This window comes from Apodemus sylvaticus, chromosome 1 (assembly GCF_947179515.1).
Source record: "Apodemus sylvaticus chromosome 1, mApoSyl1.1, whole genome shotgun sequence".
Taxonomy (NCBI): Eukaryota; Metazoa; Chordata; class Mammalia; order Rodentia; family Muridae; genus Apodemus; species Apodemus sylvaticus.
In genome coordinates, this window is record NC_067472.1 from 123,611,663 (window position 1) to 123,630,409 (window position 18,747).

At 38.5% G+C, this 18,747-nt stretch overlaps 1 protein-coding gene across 5 annotated transcripts in view; it reads left to right on the forward strand.

Annotated features, from left to right (window-relative positions):
- Nucleotides 1-410: 410 nt before the first annotated feature.
- Zfand6 (zinc finger AN1-type containing 6) overlaps nt 411-18,747 on the forward strand; it is a 73,071-nt gene continuing 54,734 nt past the window's right edge. For 2 of the 5 annotated variants that reach the window (XM_052159276.1, XM_052159280.1), the window contains exon 1: nt 414-584. The gene's annotated coding sequence lies outside the window, so the exon portion shown is untranslated. Of the gene's footprint in view, nt 585-11,138; nt 11,210-18,747 lie in introns of those variants that run through there. The other 3 variants (XM_052159298.1, XM_052159275.1, XM_052159289.1) reach the window with 3 other exon arrangements.

Consider the following 18,747-nt stretch of genomic DNA (forward strand, 5'->3'; position numbering starts at 1 on the left):
AGGGGCCTGGACAACAGAAGCTCCATCTATGTCGTCTCTCAAACTATGCAGGTGGAGCACCAGCTCTTGACAGGGGTAGTCTCTCCGTGGGAGGCTGCAGAGCCCGGAGCTACGTCATCAGACACCCCCCCACCCCCAAGTCTGCACCGGACCCTCCTGGCCCTGAGGCGACGACAGAAAGCCAACCTAGCCCGCAGACCTCCCGGAGGCAGGGGCGTGGCCGAGGGCAAAGCAGCGCCTCTGTGCTACGCCCCTCAAATGCCTTGACCAATAATAGCACTCCCTGAGCTCAGGCCCCGCCCCCAAGCCGCCTCCCGGCCCGCGGCCCCGCCCGGGCCGGTCATAATTAGGCAGCGGGCTGGGACTGCCGCGTCAGCGCGCGTTGAGAGCCAATCGCGGGCGCTCCCTTGAGGTCGCGTCACAGGCCGAGCAGCCAAACAGAAAAGTTTAATAAACAGCGGACGGAGGGCCGGCGGCGGCGGGCCGGGAGCGAGTGGGGGTTCGGCGGCCTCACCTGTCCTCACTCAGCGGCGGCGAGAGGCGGCGGCGGCGGCAGCGCGTCCGGCGGAGAGGGCCGCCGCCAGGTGAGGAGTGCGGGCAGCGGTGGGCGCAGTCTCTGGGCGGCCTGGGAGCCGGAAGCGGCGGGCGGCGCAGCAGGTGGCCTCGCGGAGGCGAGCGGAGGGCGCGGTCCCGGTGGGGCGCGGTCCCGGGCTCCCCGGGCACGCGCTGAGCTCGGGGTCCGGGTGGGCGCGCCTGGGGCCAGTCCGGAGCAGCTACGGCACGCCGGGCTGCGTCCCCACGTCGCTTTTGTAGGTTGAGGCTAGAGAAAGCTCACTGGGAGTCTCCGGGATTCCGAGGGCTCTGCTCCTCTGAGAGCGTTTTCAAGTTTCTCACTGTTGATGCGTAAACAAGCTACACGGAGTGTGGCGTCTGAAGTCAATTTAACTCTATCAAAGCTCAGTGATTTGCCATCATCACCCTGAGTTGTCAGGCGTTTGTGGGAACTGGGGCCTTGGGGTCACCTCCAAGCCTTGCATGATAGCTAGCTTGGTAGTCAGCACCTAGTGAACGAAATTAAACGCCACCACTTTCAAACTATATTCCGAATTTATCTTTTTCCTAATTAAAATGCCACGAAGTATTTTATGGCAGTTGCTGATTTATATATTATCTCCAGGCCTGCAGAGGCATTTTTTTTTTTTTTTTTTGGTAAGCCATGAACATTTAAATGGAGACATTTAAATTAAGAGGTTGTCTTAATTTTACTTTTTTTTAAATTTTACATTAAAAAAAAAACATGTAAGAGGGGTAATAGGCACAGATAGGAAAATTTGGGGCTTGATTGCTGTATTCTGAGTGCAGCCATACCTTACTGTGTTAATTAATGTCAGAACTCAAGAGTTCTATCACAGAGTTTTTAAAGTAATGGTCAGTCCCTGGAGAGTACACAACACAGTGTACTATAAACAGAGAAAAACAAAGAAAATTTCAGACTCCTCACTACAAATCCAGAACTAGAACATTACCCAAACTTGTCTATGCTCCTGAGTTTCTTATCTGGCTTAACCCAGTTTACCGTTTCTTACTGAGGTAAACATTCTAGACTTGTTGCATTTATTTGATCATTCTCTGGCCTTTTTAAAATTAGTTTTGTCACACATTAATCTCTTCAAACAGTGTCATTTTAGGTTCCTTTCCCTTTGAATTTTGGACAGATAGTATATGGTTTGGTTCATACATTTCATTGTTTTTTAATGCCACGTTCCTCTCTTAACCCTGGTGTTTCTATAGTGTTTCTTGTTTTGCTTCTAACAAGTGTACCCTGGGAACTTTTCTTCTTGCAGCTGTTGTTGCACAAGTTGTCTGTCTAAAAGTAAATACTGTAGATCCTGGGAGAACGTTGTAGGCAATCAGTAGTAAAATAAAAATGAAAATGTTACGATTCTGCTTCCTCTAATCAGGAAGACTCATTGTTCTTGTGACTGGTTCCTAGTTGCTGTGTTTGCTTGAGGAACTAAGATTTCTGTTAATCTCTATACTGAATGCCTTCAAACCAGTTGTGGAAAGTCTGGCACTATTTGGTACTTTTCAGGGCAAAACCAGCAAGTGGGAGAAAACACTCCATGTTTTGTAAAGCCACCCTTTCTATTCTCAACCACTCCTCCCCTCCCTTCAGTCTCTGGCAGATTACTGAGGAGTCGGTCTTTGCCTTAAAACAGTCTTGCAAAACAAATTTGTAGTAAGCTTTCTCTGCCTAGTTGGAACAGGCTTTGTTGGAGGGAGAGTCTGTCAGAGGGCAGATCCTTGTCAACCATGTATTGAATTCTTTTTTAGATTTAAGAATGTTCCAGGGTTTGCTTCAGACAAATTACAAAGCAGTATTTTCTTAATTTCCCAAAGATGGTGTGTGTGTGTGTGTGTGTGTGTGTTTGGGTATGCTTTGAATAACTTGTTTTGTTAAAGGCATGAGAGAGGAACTTTTTAATTTTTTTAGATAGGGTCTCTCTATAAAGCCTAGAACTCTCTATATAGACCAGACTGGCCTGGAACTCATAGATTCTCCCACTCACTGCCCCCAATGAAGGATTAAAGGTGTGAGCTACCATATCTGTCTGAGGGGGCATTTTTGATGTTTGTAGTTTGCAGATGTTTTTATAGGGCAGTTGATTTTGCTTTTAAAACTTAGTATTTTATTATAATCGCAGTGGTAGAAAGTTAGGGGATTCCCCAACAGTTTGAAGATAAATAGGAACACAAATACTTCCACAGATAATCATTGTTAATTAACATTTTGTCAAGCATACCTGTGGTCTTCCTGTGTATTTTGTATCTCCTAAGATATTACATGTTTCTTTAGGATTCAGTCTTGATGTACAGATGCTGAGTCAAGCATATGAACATTCATTTTAAAGTCTTTATAAGCATTTCAAATTTTTTCTTAAAAATTTTATCAAAGTGTATATGTGTTTTTATGTGGAGTATGTGGTGTGTGTGTGTATGTGTGTTTATGCCACTGTAGTCCCAGCTATTCCAGAGACTGAGGCAGGATATTGTGAGCTGGCTCCACTTTCAAAACTTACTCCAAATGTAATGTCTCAACTCCTTTGTTTTATAGAAGATGATAAGAGCAGCCATTGTTACCCTTCCTTCACATTTTGCTCCGTATAGTCTGCTCTGGCTACACCAGTCCAGTGTGTAGATCTTTAAATGTGTGGTTTTGTTTTTTTTGTTTTTTTGTTTTTTTTTTTTTTTAGCTTCTCTCTGTCTCTGTCTCTCTCTCTTTCTCTCTCTCTCTCTCTCTCTCTCTCTCTCTCTCTCTCTCTGTGTGTGTGTGTGTGTGTGTGTGTGAGAGAGAGAGAGAGAGAGAGATGTGAAATGTAGGACAACTTTGTGAAGTAGTTTTGCCTTTCTATGTTTACATGGGTTCGTGGGATCAAACTAAGATCTCAGGCTTGCACAGCAAGAACTTTTACCCACTTAAGCCATCTTGCCAACCCTGAATGTGTTTATAGATTATGGTAGTCCTGGGCTCAAAGTCCTTCAGTGACTTTTCGATCCACGAGATAAAATTCAGACACAGTTTTACTGTGGTTTATATAACTTAAACTGGTTGAAATGAATGCAAATTGCTAATCAGAGCCATGTTAATTTAAAATTTTCTTGTGGCCATAGGACAAGGCAGTACTTTCAATATGTGATGAATGTGAGAGATTATTTGTGGGATAATTTGTACTTTTGGAGCTGATGTGTACCATCTACCTGCAGGGTGTCCTAGTTCAGATTGGCCATGATTCAGTGTTTATACTTGTAAGATCTTTTTTTTATTGTGCCTTTTATCTGTCTAGGATAGCAGTCTTTTGCTCTGTATTGCAAATATTTTTCCTGGCTCTTCATTTCTCTTGTATTTGCTTACAGGCCTTCTTCCTTTCTCTTCTCTCCTAACCCCTGTTTCCCTCATTGAATTTTTAAAATGTCTTGGTTAACACTTTTAAAAATTTATTTTGTTTGAAAAGTGTGTGTACAGGCAGTGAACAGTGGTTCCTTGGGGGTCCAGAAATGAGTATTGAACCCCTTGGAGCTGAAGTTATAGTCAAGTTGTAAACTGTGATATGGCTGTTGAGATCCAAAATCAGGTCCTCTTCGAGAGCAGTATGCATTCCTAGCCAATGACCCATCTCTCCAGCCCAATACTTATATTAAAAGAAGTTATTATCGCATGTATGTTGCAAGTGGTTGGTTAATTCGTGCATGCATGGTGTAAATTTTTGTGGAGGTCAGAACATGACTGTGGATCTGGGGCGTCAATCTCAGGCGATCAGGCTTATAGAGCCAGTGCAACATTTTTATGACTTCACTCTGCTTTTATGTTAAGGTGGTCTTGTACCCAGTTAATTTTCCATTCTTTTCAAGTATTTTTATTACATTTTGGGGGTGGGGCGTGGATGTGCATGAGTGCAAGGTGTCATTGGAGGCCAGAGGCATTGCGTTACCTGGAGCTGGAGTTAAAGGTGGTTATGAGCTGCCCAGTGTGGCCATGTATGCCAGAAACTGAACTCAGATCCTCTGTAAGAGCAGTACTGGCTCTTCACCTCTCAGTTCTCTCTCTAGCACTTCTTTAAGGTTTCATTTTTTTCATCCATATTTCTGTTGTTCTGAGATGTGTTAGTTACATAAATGTAAAAGTTGTCCTCTTACCTCTAGATGTGCCCTCTGGCACATGCACCCCCAATCCCAACTCCTTGTGGATGCTTTTGGATTTACACACAGACAAAAACTTTACATTTATCAACAATACCCCCACCCCTTTGTTTCTCTATAATAAAAACACTTTTATTTACATGCTAAAGTGAATACACACTTGATTTGGTTTTGTTTATTCAAAACTACTGTTTGATTTTTTTTTGGTGTTTGTTTGTTTGTTTGTTTGTTTGTTTGTTTTAGAGACAGGGTTTCTCTGTATAACTGTGGCTGTCCTGGAACTCACTTTGTAGACCAGGCTGGCCTCAAACTCAGAAATTTGCCTGCCTCTGCCTCCCAGAGTGCTGGGATTACAGGTGTGTGCCACCACCACCTGGCTCACTGGTTTGATTCTAATACTACCTCTCACTCCAAAAACTTGGTTGTTGGGTGTCAGGCTCTGGGTCTGACTCAGTGGGCAAAGGCTTTCCCTGGGCTTGCACCGAGCCCTGTGTTTAGAAAGTTCCTGTACTTGCATTTTTTCTCTTTCAACACTCTGAGCACCTGATATACACCAGACTTTAAGTGTTGAAGGTACTGCTATGACCAGGATATGTTCCTTGCTTTCCTGGAGTTTGTAAGTATAAGAACGATAGGCAATTAAAGCAACAGATAGGATGCTTTAGATTTTAAAGTGTTTAGAAAGAAAAATAATAGGTACTAATTGGGTACTTTTAGCTTGTATCACTACAGATGAAACAGTTGATCAGTGGTACCAGTCTGGCTTTGGTAGTTGCATAGTTTCATCAATATGATGGAACCTTTTAAAATTCTTGCTTTAAGACATACTCCCTGCTGTGGAACCCAGGTTGGACTCAAGTTTACAATCCCCCTGCCTCATCCTCTTGAGCCCTGGGTATGTATGGCCTAATCTTTCTCTTGGTTGTGTGGCTTATTCAGAGTAGGCATTTCTTTTCGACTCAGTTAGCAATTGGAGTCCATTAATCAAGCATAGTTCTAATGTCTGTTTCTTCCACCAGTGCTGTGCTTGCTGGTTTACTAACTACCAGCCCCTCTGGCTGTTTAAGCAGTTAAAATGACGTAAACTGCAGTCCCTCATTTATATTATTAATCACATTGTACATGCTCAGTAGCCATTGACTTACATTGGATAGGAGAGATAGGGAGTCTTTTGCATGAATAAAAATTAATCTTAATTTATAAGGGTGTGGCTTATGGCCACATTATTTTAATTAAAATAGCTATGCCTAGCAATGTGGCAAGTCAGAATTGAAATACAAAATTAGCCTTTGTTTTCAAACAAGAATGAAAGTTTAAAACAAAATGTGATGGTACATGGTTTTAATCCCTAGCACACCAAGGCACAGGCAGACAAATCTTTGCAAGGCCAGCCTGGTCTACATAGCAAGTTCTAGTACAGCTAGGACTACGTAGAGAGACTTGTCTACAAACAAACAAAAAAGTATGTATTGAATAATGATATATTTTACGAATGTAGTTACAATTTTTATATTTTAATCTTTGACTCAGAAAATTGGAAATGCATGCTCTAGTTAGTTTTCTTTGGACATGTTCTCACTCTTGACACAAGTTTCTAAAGAGGTAAAGACTGTTCATGTTGTTGCTCTTGGCATCCTTAGCAGGCAGTAGTTCCCAAGCTAATGTTCAGATAGTGGTGAGGCAGTAAGCTGACAGACAAGAGACTCTTTTTTAAAGATTTATTTTATTGTCTGATTATGTGTATATGCGTGCAGCAGGTGGGGAAGGGTGTTGTAAATGTGTGAGTGCAGGTACCCATGACTCTGGAAGAGGATGTTAGTTAGCGCCCCTGGAGCTGGAGTTACAGGCATTTGTGAGCCATCCAATTGTTGGTGCTGGAAACTGAATTTGGATCCTCACCAGAAGCAGGATATGTGACAAGAGACTTATCTGTTCAATTTCTACTTTTCAGAAATTAATTGTAAGATTGCTTTGTTTGTAGCAGTGATTTTTAAAAAGAGTCTTTTTTGATAGCTATCTGATAGATAATTAATCTTTGTCTTTTAATCTTTTACTTATATTTTTTGGTTTAGGCAACCAAGTAGGTACAAGGAAAAAAATCAGTTTCTTTTTCTCCATCTAGAAGTTTCATTTAAACCCATGGAACATTTATTTTTTGCATGTTTCTGTTTATTAAATAATGTTTGCCATTTGCATCTAACCTGGACAGTACATCTTTTCTTTCTTTTTTTGTGTGTGTGTTTTGTTTTTGTTTTTTTTGTTTTTTGTTTTTTGTTTTTTGTTTTTTTTTGGAGACAGGGTTTCTCTGTGTAGCCCTGGCTGTCCTGGAACTCACTCTGTAGACCAGGCTGACCTTGAACTCAGAAATCCCCCTGCCTCTGCCTCCCAAGTGCTGGGATTAAAGGCGTGCGCCCACTGCCTGGCTTGGACAGTACATCTTTTTTTTTTTTTAATTTTGTTTTATTGATATATTTTTTTATTTACATTTCAAATGATTTCCCCTTTTCTGGGTCCCCACTCCCCGCAAGTCCCATAAGCCTTCTTCCCTCCCCCTGTTCCTCCATCTACCCCTTCCTGCTTCCCTGTTCTGGAATTCCCCTATACTCTTGCACTGAGTCTTTCCAGAACCAGGGGCCACTCCTCCATTCTTTTTGGACATTATCTAATTTGTGGATTATGTCTTGGGTATTCAAAGTTTCTAGGCTAATATCCACTTATCAGTGAGTGCATTGGACAGTACATCTTAATGCATGAAGTTATGAATGCTTTTTCTAACATGTTGTCTTATTTTGATTCCTATTTAATTTGTGTTCATTGGTGACCTTGTTTAATCCTTTTACAGACCTAAAACAAAGCAGGTTAAACTCTTGTTAAAGAGTTTGTTTCTTTCAGCTTGGTTTATTCTTTCCTATCTGTAGTTTGCCTTTATTTTCTTAATGTTTCCTTTGTGTGCAGTGTATGGTTGAATGGGCCATGGCCAGTCTCTAAGCATATACACTGTGTGCTCTCCTCCACCCCTGGTAAGAAGATAAACCACACCAAGAGTTGCAAAGTAAAGCCCATCCCTCACTGCTGGAGGGTGTATTTGTCTGCCTGGGGAGTATGTTTTGAAAATTGTTTTTCTTATCATTTGGATAGTTGATTTTAGGCTCTATTCTCACTGATCCCAGTATGTTACACCTAAGACAAGAGTGGTCTTTTTTTTCCCCTGACTTTTTACATCACCAGCTCTGTCCAGAGAGAATGGAAGAATTGCTTTTGTAAGAACAACAATGAATACAATTCTTTTTAGGTTTGTTTGTTTTTGTTTTGCGACAATGTGTGTTGTAGTATAGACAGCCCTAACACTGTATATTAATAGCCAAGGATGACCACGAACTTCTGATCTTCCTATTTCCACCTTGTGAATGGTAGGATTATCAGCAAGTCTTGTCTATAGGGCTGGAAGTCAAATTCCTGAGATTCTGGGGATCAGTCCCAGGGCTTTGTACATAGTGAACAAGTACTTTCCAACTGTGCTTTTAGCCTCTCTCCACCCACCCCCAGCCCTGTGTAGGATTATGTTCATCAAAACAGGTGTGACCAAGTTGTTTATTTTGTTCTGTGGTGGCTTATTGTCTTTTTTTTTTTTTTTCTTGAGCTGGTTAGGTTTGGGAAAATGTCTGGACTCCTATAACGAATATACAGTATATTCTCTGACTACTTGATATTTAGAAAATGGCATGGTCACACAGAAAGCTTCTCAAGAGCTTCGTGCAGACTCTTTGTTCTAATCATGCAATATTGTTGTCATGTAGTTTAGACTATGTAGTTTCTGGGTTTAATATGGCTTCCTTGCACTTGTTTTTGTGACCATCTGCTTTTAGACCTAGCATAAAATACATTAATTTTAATCATGTACCTAAAATGGTGATTATCACCTGGATGTTTTTTCTCTCCTTGGTCACCAAGTCTACATTTCTCTTCCTTTTGTTTTTTGTGGTTTTGAGATAGAATCTTGGTATGTGGTCAAGGCTGGCATTACACTTGTGGTTATCCTCTTGCCTCAGCCTCCCTGGTGCTGGGAGCACAGGCATGTGTAACCCAGTTAGCTTATATCTCCCCTCTGTTATCTTGGTAATAGACTAGTGTTAGTATTAGTGCTGTGCTAACATATGATTAGTGTCTTTCTTACAAGTAATTCACTTTGAACTGAAATTGTCCCAGAGCAGTAGTTTGTGTGGTGCTCAATTAATTCCATTCTTGTCAATTTGTAAAAAAATAAATGAATCTTTATTTTATGTGCATATAAGTATATATCTTACTTTGTATGTATGGAGGCAGTATACTACTTGTAGGAGTCAGTTCTTTCCTTCCACTATGTAGGTTCTGGGGATCAGAAGGGCATCAGACTCTGGTGGTCAGTCTTGAGGGCATGTGCCTTTATTTGCTGAGCAATTTTACCAATCTGATCCTGCTTGCCAGTTTTTAACTTTTTTTCTTTCACTTGTAAAAGTTTTGGTTTGTCTTCCTCCATCTGCACTGTAAATGAAATGTTTTTTGTTTTTTGTTTTTTTTTTTTTTTCCTGATTGTTCCTGTACTTCTCTTCCAATGTTGTTTTGCAAAGGGTGTCCCTCACTAGGAAGAAAACCTGAACTTGACTCATGAAGTGCTAGGCATTCAAAGCAATGAGTTGTTGCAAAGGATCTTGGGACTAGGCCTCTGAATTGGCTCTTTCAGTTTGTCCACTTAAAGGGCATAATGGAATATGCAGCTGTTTGGGCTTTACCAGGGTATTGCTCCATATTCATGTCTAGTTGCAATTATGTGAATTTTCAGTTTGTTACAAAGACTTCTTTTTGTATTCAAAACAATTTTGTTGGCTTTCTGTTCTAACATACAATTTTTCTCTGAGGAAAAAATTGTCAGAATATTTTGAACTTTGAAAACTGCAGATTTAAATTTAAAATTCTTTACTGCATAAACTTATTGAAAGCCTTCTAAAACCCACTGTTGTAGCAGGCATGATGCTCCTTGCTCGCAATCCTGGCAGTCAGGAGAGAGGGAGGAAGAGGAGTTCAGGATCAGCTTTGCTCTTTCTCATAAAACAAATAAGAAATCAGAAAAACCCCTTCTAATAGGCCTTGTGTTTATATTATTTTTTACCAGCAATAGTTAAAGTAGTGGTAGAAGTGACAAAATGTATTTTACTGAACATCTTAAATGTTAGTTATTGGATTAGGTAATGCTTAAAATGTCAGAATAAAGTTTGGGCTAAGCTACTAAAATATAAATAATTCTAATTAAACCATAAAATACAGCAAATGTAGCCATGTATAAATGACAGTGGGTCTTTTTTCTGAAAAGTCAGAATCTCTATAGTGCATGTCTCCTAAGAGTCTAGTGAAAATACCATTACGAACAGCTTCTTGGATACTTTAAAGGGAGCACACATTTCATCTACATTTGGTAATAATAATTTCCTTCCTTCCCAGCACTTGGGAGTCTAAGGCAACCTCCTGCCTAGGAGGCAACATAGAGACTTCTGGGCCAGTCTGAGCTATATAGTAAGGACTCTGTTCCAAACAAACAAAAATAATTAAAAACAATACTGGAAAGGGGGTGATGTGAACCTCCCTGAACTTTCTCCCTGCAACTCATGGCAGGGGCTTGGCTAGCATGTTTCAGGCTCTGGGGTTAGGTCACAAACAGATAAACTTTGTTCCTGAATGTGCCAGTAGACAAATTGCCTAGTGTCTTTAGATCTCCTTTTGCGGTGAATGATCAGTTTTAACAGGAAATAGCAGTCTTTTGGGTCACTGAGGACTTCATAGTGTGTTGTGATAACCAACACTGTGTCAGTGAATTTGACAAACAGCTTAGAAGTGACTCTTAGCATTTAGGGTTTAGCTTACAAATGAGTGTTTAGCATTTAGGGTTTGTTTTTTAAATGCAGTTTCTTTTTTTAAGTTAATGGTCCTCTCACTATGTCTTAGAGAACACACAACTTGTTCTCAGCAAAATTTATAGTGGGTTTTTTGTAGATCTTTACCATTTTTCAGACGAAATGTGAACTCTTAAAAGGGAAAATCTGTTTAAAACATAACTTCCGTGGTTCTGTAAAAATGTCACGTTATTTATATTAAAAGTATATATCTTACATTGCTTATCTCCAAGTAAATGAAAGTTGCTTCTGTGAATTTTCATTGTACTTTAATCCAAACAAAAGAAAGCAAATTGCTTATGATGGGAAAACTGAAACATTACAGCCTGTTTCTTTAAGAAACCAGCTTATCCAGGGGTTTAGTCTGTTTAACCTAACCTGCTAGCAAGGAAAAGTTCTTTAAAATAATGGATATTAGTCGTATCCAATCACAGTTATCAGCCTCACTAACAGGGAGGAGATTTGACTCTCTGGCCACTAGAATTGCGGGAGGTGGAGCTTGGTATTCAGGTTTGGTTGCTGTGGAGTACAGCTTCAGTGAAGTTAATCTGAGGTGAAGCAAACAGAAAATTGTGGAGGTTTTGTTGGTAGGATTTTTGTTCTAATCTTTTAATAATCTTATATTTTGTACTTTGGCTCCTTTATGCTTCTGTGTATGCTCGGCTTTGTCACTGTTTCTGTTTTCTGATGCAAACTGAACATTAAAATTAAGCAGGCAAGCAGAACAAAAGGGCTGTTTGAACAGGAAATAGGTGCTCAGAGCATCAAACTTGACTTTATTATTATTTTTAGTTTAGAATGTGAGTGCCAATAAAAACCTTTGAATCAAAATCATCTTCACTAGCAGGCTTTTCGCTTGAATCAGATGTTGAAGCAGTCATTTGTCAGTTTTTATAAATGACATCCGAAGGAGGTCTATTTGATGTCATTTTCCTTACATCTAAATTGTTAATTTGCTAAAAGAATGAGAAATTTGTTCTTTTTAAAATATTAAAATGCCAAGTGTTTTTTTGTACTTAGTGTACCACTCCCCTTTAACTCCAGCTTATTTTAAATTTAGCAGTATGTTGACATTTTAGCATCTCACAATTTTAGCTTTATCTGTACAAAAGTCATTGATAGATGTTACGTATAGTAAAATAAAACTTTCTTTAGAATTCATTTTTTTGAAGGCTGAAGGGATTAGTGTCCCTTTAAAACAGGAAACGGATAGTATTTATTTTAGCAGCTATAGGTGGGCTATCACAACTTGAAAAAAATATCTGTGGATCTATTAACCTTTTTTACCTAAATAATTGGAAACACAACTCAGTACTTTTTCTTTCTTTTGTTCTTTTCTTTTCTTTTCTTTTTTCTTTCCTCTTGTGCCCTTTGCTCTCAGAAATCAAGGGATAAAAAGTTCCCTTTAATAATCATCACAGGTGCCAACCCAGCCCTCCCAGCCAGGGCATTTGTGTTTGCTATGCTGTTTGTTCCAGATCACTCGAAGCCTTTAAAATCCATGCTTTTCTCCTGTGTCTATTGCAAAAACAATACTGTAGTACAATCAGGAAGTCACATGTATGCACACAGTACAGTGCATGGCCTCATTTTCCCTCTACCTCTGTAGCTTATATTCCTGACAATATATTTGACAATAATTGTGAATAATTATGTACTGGACATCTGTTAAGTGTAGTCCTCTAGAGCTGGTATGGTGTTAATCTAGTCTTTTGTCTTTTTCTTTAGATTGTTCTTAATTTTTCATTATGTTAAGTGGTGCTGCGATGACTGTATATCTGTGCATGCTACAATGCTTTACTTTTTTGCAAAATAGTAATTTATTTAGGAAAAAGTCTCCTGCGGAGTAGGCTTACATAGATAATGGATGTCAACACTCACTGGCTAAATTGCTTTCCAGGAAGATTTTGCTTTTTTCTATTGCCGCCCACAGGACATCTTCAGAGTTCCCTGAGAATAGCCCCTTAATTTTTTTGTTATATTGTGCCTTTGGAGCTCTGAGTTGTTGGCTAGTTTTTGTCTAAGCAAATAGCCTATTTTAAACTCCATTTTTCGAGATATAGGTGAATCTAAACTCATTTTCTTGATATTAAAATTAGCTGAAAGAAATTGGGAACATTTTTACCCACTTTAGTGAGCAATTGTATATCTCTGTTGGCTGTTGTATTTATTTATTATGAGTATTGCTCTCAGCATGTTCAGAGCTTAATATTTTATACAGGCTTTGTTGGTGCCAGCTCTCCTGAGTATGTGCTGCTTCTGTAAGCTTATACCAAAAAGACCATTTTCTTCTAAGAAAATATACCAGGAGCATTTTTAGAGAAGGTCTTGAGGAGAGCACTTGTTACCTATTTCTGAACTATATAAGTAAATAACCTTTCTGTACTTGGAGGCTTTAAAAGTACACGTAAGAAGAACTGTACTGTATAGTTCCTGGTTTTAAAATAATGTATCAACACTTAACAGCATTTACAGGTTTTCAGTGAAAGGTAAAGAAGATAATTGTGCACACACAGTGGCCTCAGACATGCCTGTGCTTCGGGGCTGGCTTTGTTTTCGAATGGTGCTGATTCTTGCTGTCAGGAGCTGATCTCTAGTGTGATAAGTTGTATCTGCTTTAGGAGCTGGTGAACCAACATTGCAGAATAAAGAAGAAAGTTGTTATAAGGCAAAATTCAAAATTACTAACTTACTTAATAAAGATAATGGTAGCAGTACTTGAGCACATATATGCTCGATTTCATTTTGCATTGTAAATGAACTGATTTTTCTGTAAATTTTTCTTACAATTTACTGATGACTTAGTATCATTATTTTCACAGCTGCTAGTGGTATTCTTGTCTTGATGTTTGTTTTCAGGAAGGTAGAAGTGTGCTGGCATAGGGGTGGGGAGTGGGGGGACAAAGGTCAATGCCAACTTTTTTTGTTATGGTTGGTGAATAATTTTTCCCCTAGACAATTTTTATTTCTTCAGCTTTGCAATAGAAGAAAAAAAACTTATATTTCTATCATAAATATTTCCCTTATTCTGAACTAGAGAAAATGTTTGATTTTCTTAAGATTTAACCATACCACATTAAGTAGAGATGAACATAATTATATACATAATAATTTTACTAGCAGCCATTTAAGCACTGCCTGTTGATTGCATTTTAATAGTTATAAGGTAAGGATTTACTCGTTTATGTGCTCTGGGGAACACTGAAACTTTGACAAATGATTACCCTGAATAGTTTCTTAGTTTCTCTTCTGTTCCATTGGTCTCTGGTTGAAAAGCAGGGACTGCCCTCTTCATTCAGTAGCTTCAGAGGAAAAGTAAAATTCTGTGACTACAGAGAAGAGAATTCTTGCATTAACTTAGATGTTGGGGAAAGATCTAAAAAGCCAATAGTCATATTTTATTCTTTTAGGGTGGAAGGAAAAATTAAAAATGTAATAATTTTTTTCCTCAATGATATACGGAAAAATTTTAATGGGTAGTAAGTTAGTAAAACTTGAGGCAACTAGAAATTTGATAATTATGGGGTTTCTTTGTTAAGTATTGATTTTAGAGTTTTGAAATGCCTTTCCTGGGTGACTAAGTTTTAGGAGGTAAGCTTCTTGTTGGTAACATAGGATACATTTATTTATGAGCTGATAACTGAGTCTGTTTGTTGAATGTGATTTTCTTGGTGTGGCTGTATTAGTTCACTTGAAGCAGTTTTGTGGTTAGTGTTTGGTAGATGAGCGCAGATCCATCTGTTCCTCTCTGAATATTTCCTTTCTGCTCTACACAGGTACTTGGATCTATCTATTCCCTTCCTAGATTTTTACCTTCCTCAGTGACATTAGCACTTTGGACAGCTTTGAAAATCTTCCCATGAGTTTAATGAAACTATCTGGGCTATTTGTGTCCTTTGCAAATGCGACTCTTTGTAACCATCAAAGAGCTTCCTAGGATTCTTAATGTTTTAATCATTCTAGTCCCATGTCCTTTCTGTTGCTGGTTCCAAGACCTGAGTCTTAAAAAACTGTGTGTGCCCTTATGTGCATAAGTCTGTATAAAATACTTGAGGCCCCCTTGTCATCCAGCTCACCAAATGTACTACCTGTGCTAGATAGAACCTGGATTTCTTTCTGATCATTTGTTTTACCTAGTTAACTGACAAGTTTAACTGTAAACCTGTAGTTATCTCTAGGATTGGTTCACCTGTTTTTCTTACCTCTTTAACACAAGCCACATTGATTTTTGCATAAATTACTAGAACAACTACCTAGCCAACCTCTACATCATTCTTTGCAGTTAAAATATACTGTTGACTGTACAGTCTTGTCTAGCTGGGGATTTCTTCTTGCCTCTGGAGCTATAACTACCTAGGAATAATAATAACGCCAGATAATTCTGGGTTAAACATTCTCTCTGATAGTCTCTAAACAACCTTAAAAGCCATGGATATTAGAAAAGTTAGCTATTTTGTCCAAAGTTGCCTTAGTTAGTGAGTAGCTAGCACAATGGGATTAAAAACAAAATACTTTCCCACCACTAAGATGTGTTCTCTTGTTTTGACGTATGGTCTTATTGTAGCCCAGGGTATCTATGAACAGTCCTCCTCTCTTGGCCTCCAGAGTGCTTCTGGTTAGAGATGTGAGACACCATGCCCTGCTGAGTATCTCTTTCTAGAGCATGTAAGTGTACCTGTCCATACATTTTTCCTCACACTACTCCACTTTATTCTTTAACTAACTATTTACAGTTCTACCCTTTAGGAAAGGCTCAAAACATCCCAAGCCTAAAAATGCTTTAAAGAAAACAAACATTTTCAAAAAAAAAAAAAAAAAGCATTTCTGACATTTTTTTGGAGGAACAGTTCCGAAAAAAGACATGACACTTTAATATCTCCATGATATAAGACGAAGAAAGGGAAAAAAAGAGAGACGAGACGTAGGAAAGGTGTAAAGATAGTTTTCCATATGTGACCTGTTTTGAATTTGTAAACCATTTAATTCCTCACATTTAATAAAGGCTTAAAACCAAGCTGTGTTAAAGGAAGATTAGGCAGAGTGTGAAAGCCCTTTATCTGAGCTGTGGAATTGTTAATAACTGTTTCTGAAGCTGATAGACTGGGCCTTGTGTAAAGGTTTATTATGCACCCAGGTGTGCATAGTGTCGGCTTGGAAGCACAGGGCAAACAGCCTTCCTGGGTAACATACTGTGGGGTAGATGAGGCTTCCTACCAGTTTTTCTGTATCAAATAAGGCATTGCCACAAACAATATCACTTAAAAAAAATGGAGACAAACTCCAAACACATGGTATAATTTTCAGTTAAAATACTTCTTTTCCTTTCATCATACTGTGTCGTGTATGCTACAATGTATGTATTTAAAGCATAGGTCCAGTGAGGAACAACAAAGATTAGCTTTTCTCTTCTTAGTTTTGAAAGAAAAGGTAAGTGGCTAGTGCTTATTTCTTTTAAAGGAAGTGCTTTTTGATTATTATTAGAAATATAGTTACAGTAAATGGCCACTATAAAAGCCAAAAGGTATTTGCTTTTACTTACTCCTTAATTTTTTTTGAAACATAAACTACCATACTTCTCTCCAAAATTTTAAAATAGCATGTTTACTATCCAAAATAATGTTTAGCTAGTTTTTAATAGTAAAAAAAATGTTATAACAATATGACAGTATGTTATAATACATTTTGGTGTTATATAATAAAGTAATATGTAATTTTGAAAGAATTTTATGTAGGTAAGTTAAATACAGAACCTTTAGCCAGTTTCTTAAAGTTAGAGAATTTTGTAAAAAATATATTTTATAAGGAAAATTATTCTCAGACTATTATTAAAAAGGAAAACTTAATGCTGCTGCCTTGTTTTCCTCTGAGTGATGCGATTGCAAGCTGCCCCACAATGCTCTCAGTAGCAGAGTTGACTGAGTAGTTCCCAGAGATCTTAGGTTGTCACACTGCTCACATGCCTTGTGACTGTTATATCAATTTGCCACTGTCCAGTTTTAGGGAATCTCCCCTTTCTTACAGTTTGACATACAAATTAAATGCTCTATTTCACCTGTAAAAGAGTGACCCTAAATGGATAAAAGAATAGATTGTGTTTTGGAAAAAAAAGACCAAAAACTTGTTTTAGCTTATCCCATCTAAAGTCTTGTTGATTAGTAGATGCCATCTGTATAACACTGGCCCAGTAGCTTGTCTCCTCAAGCAGTTCCTGGCGCTGGAAGAAGATCCTGGGGTCCTAGGGTAACTGATGGCGTGAGCCATAGTGAGCTGTGAGAGCTTCCATGCAGGAAAGTAGTAAAAAAGGATTAGGATTGGTTCAGTGACTGCAACTCCCCTATTGAACACTGAAACAGACACTGTTGTGTTTTTGCATGCTGCTAATCTAACCACAAGGCTTTGGGCCTGCAGCAGGTAAGTTCTCTACCACTACCTACATGACCAGCTAGCCTCTGAATCTCTCTTTTTAATTTAATTTAAATTTTTTTTAATTTAATTTTTAAATGTGTTTACTTTTCTTTTCTTTTTTTTTTTTTTAAAGAATACACTGTAGCTGTCTTCAGACAAACCAGAAGAGGGCATCAGATCCCATTACATATGGTTGGTGGTTTCTGGGATTTGAACTCAGGACCTCTGGAAGAGTAGTCAGTGCTCTTAACTGCTGAGCCATCTTTTCCCAGCCCAATTTAATTTAATTTTCTGTGTGTTTTGCCTGAATGTATATGTGATATGTGTGCCTGTTGCCTGAGGAGTTCAGAAAAGGGCATCAGATTTCTTAGAACTAAAGTTGCACATGAAGCGACCTTGTGGGTGCTGGGAACCAATCCAGATCAGATCCTCTTTAAGTATTATTAGCATTTAATTGCTAACAGCAAGGACTGTTAACCACAAAACCTTCTCTCTAGCTACTTGCATTAAGTCTTCATGTGTATGGCTTGTTCTTTGTTTTTACAATTGGAATTGCTTGGTCATATGATAACTCAGTGAGAAATTATTAAACTGTTTTTCTTTCACTTGCATTAGTAATTCATTGAAATTGTTTCTCCTCATCAGTACTTGGTATAATCAGATTTAAATTTTTAATCATCCTAGTGGATAGAGAGCAGATAATTCATTGTGATGCTAATTTTATATTTTTCTATTAGCAATATTCATAGCAAATGCTACTACCCTACCTCTGGCTGGGTATCTTCTCCTGTCTTTCCAGTTCTCATTTTACTGAGACTCAAGACTTCTTGCCTCATCTTTTCCTTTAGCTTCTGATTGCATCTTGAATCCCATTTCTTAACAGTTTTCTTGGTTTGTAAGGCCTGCGACTAGTTCTGCAGTCTACTCTGCTTCTAAACCTCAGCTCACAGAGGAAATTTGCATGTTTATGGTTTTTTACATAGCTATAATTTTTCTGTAATTTTGCAAAATTTTACTCAAGGTAAAACTTTCCTTTTTGATTTTATTTCAGACTTTTATGCAGAAGTTTTCAGGATCTCTGCTGGCCCTACTCTGCCCTTATGTTCTGTCCTCTGTTCCAGTTTGGCTTGCTGTTTCATACTCAGTGTGTGTGCACATGGAAATCATTTCTCAGCAAGTTAAGAGACATGTATCCCAAGAACTTTGTGCTTCCTTTGAACAGCATATTCTCTTAGTGAGTGAGATTACGCTATCAAAATCCATGAGTTGGTGTTTGTGAATAGTTTCACCTAATTTCTCCCTACTCAGCTTTGTCAAGTATCCCAACAATATCTTTTATAACTTACTTACTTAATTTACTTACTTATTTATTTATTTATTTATTTACTTATTTACTTGCTGTGGATCTGAAAGTAGGAAGAAGAAATATCGGGAATAAGAACGCATCTAAAGAGGGGAATAAGATTTTGACCAGAGAGAGATGTTGGGACATTTTGGCCAAAATATATGTGTGTGTGAAACGGCCAAAGAACAAATAAAAGTTACACTGTGAACTTTATAATTCACATCTCATCTTTGGTCCTGCTCTTTCCGTCCTACTGTGTGACTTATTTAAGCTTTTGCTGCTTTGAAAGACTTTGACCATATCTCTCATTTCATAGTTACTGTCCGAATTATCACTGGTTTTTTCTCACCTTTCTGACCTTGCCTTCCTAATTCA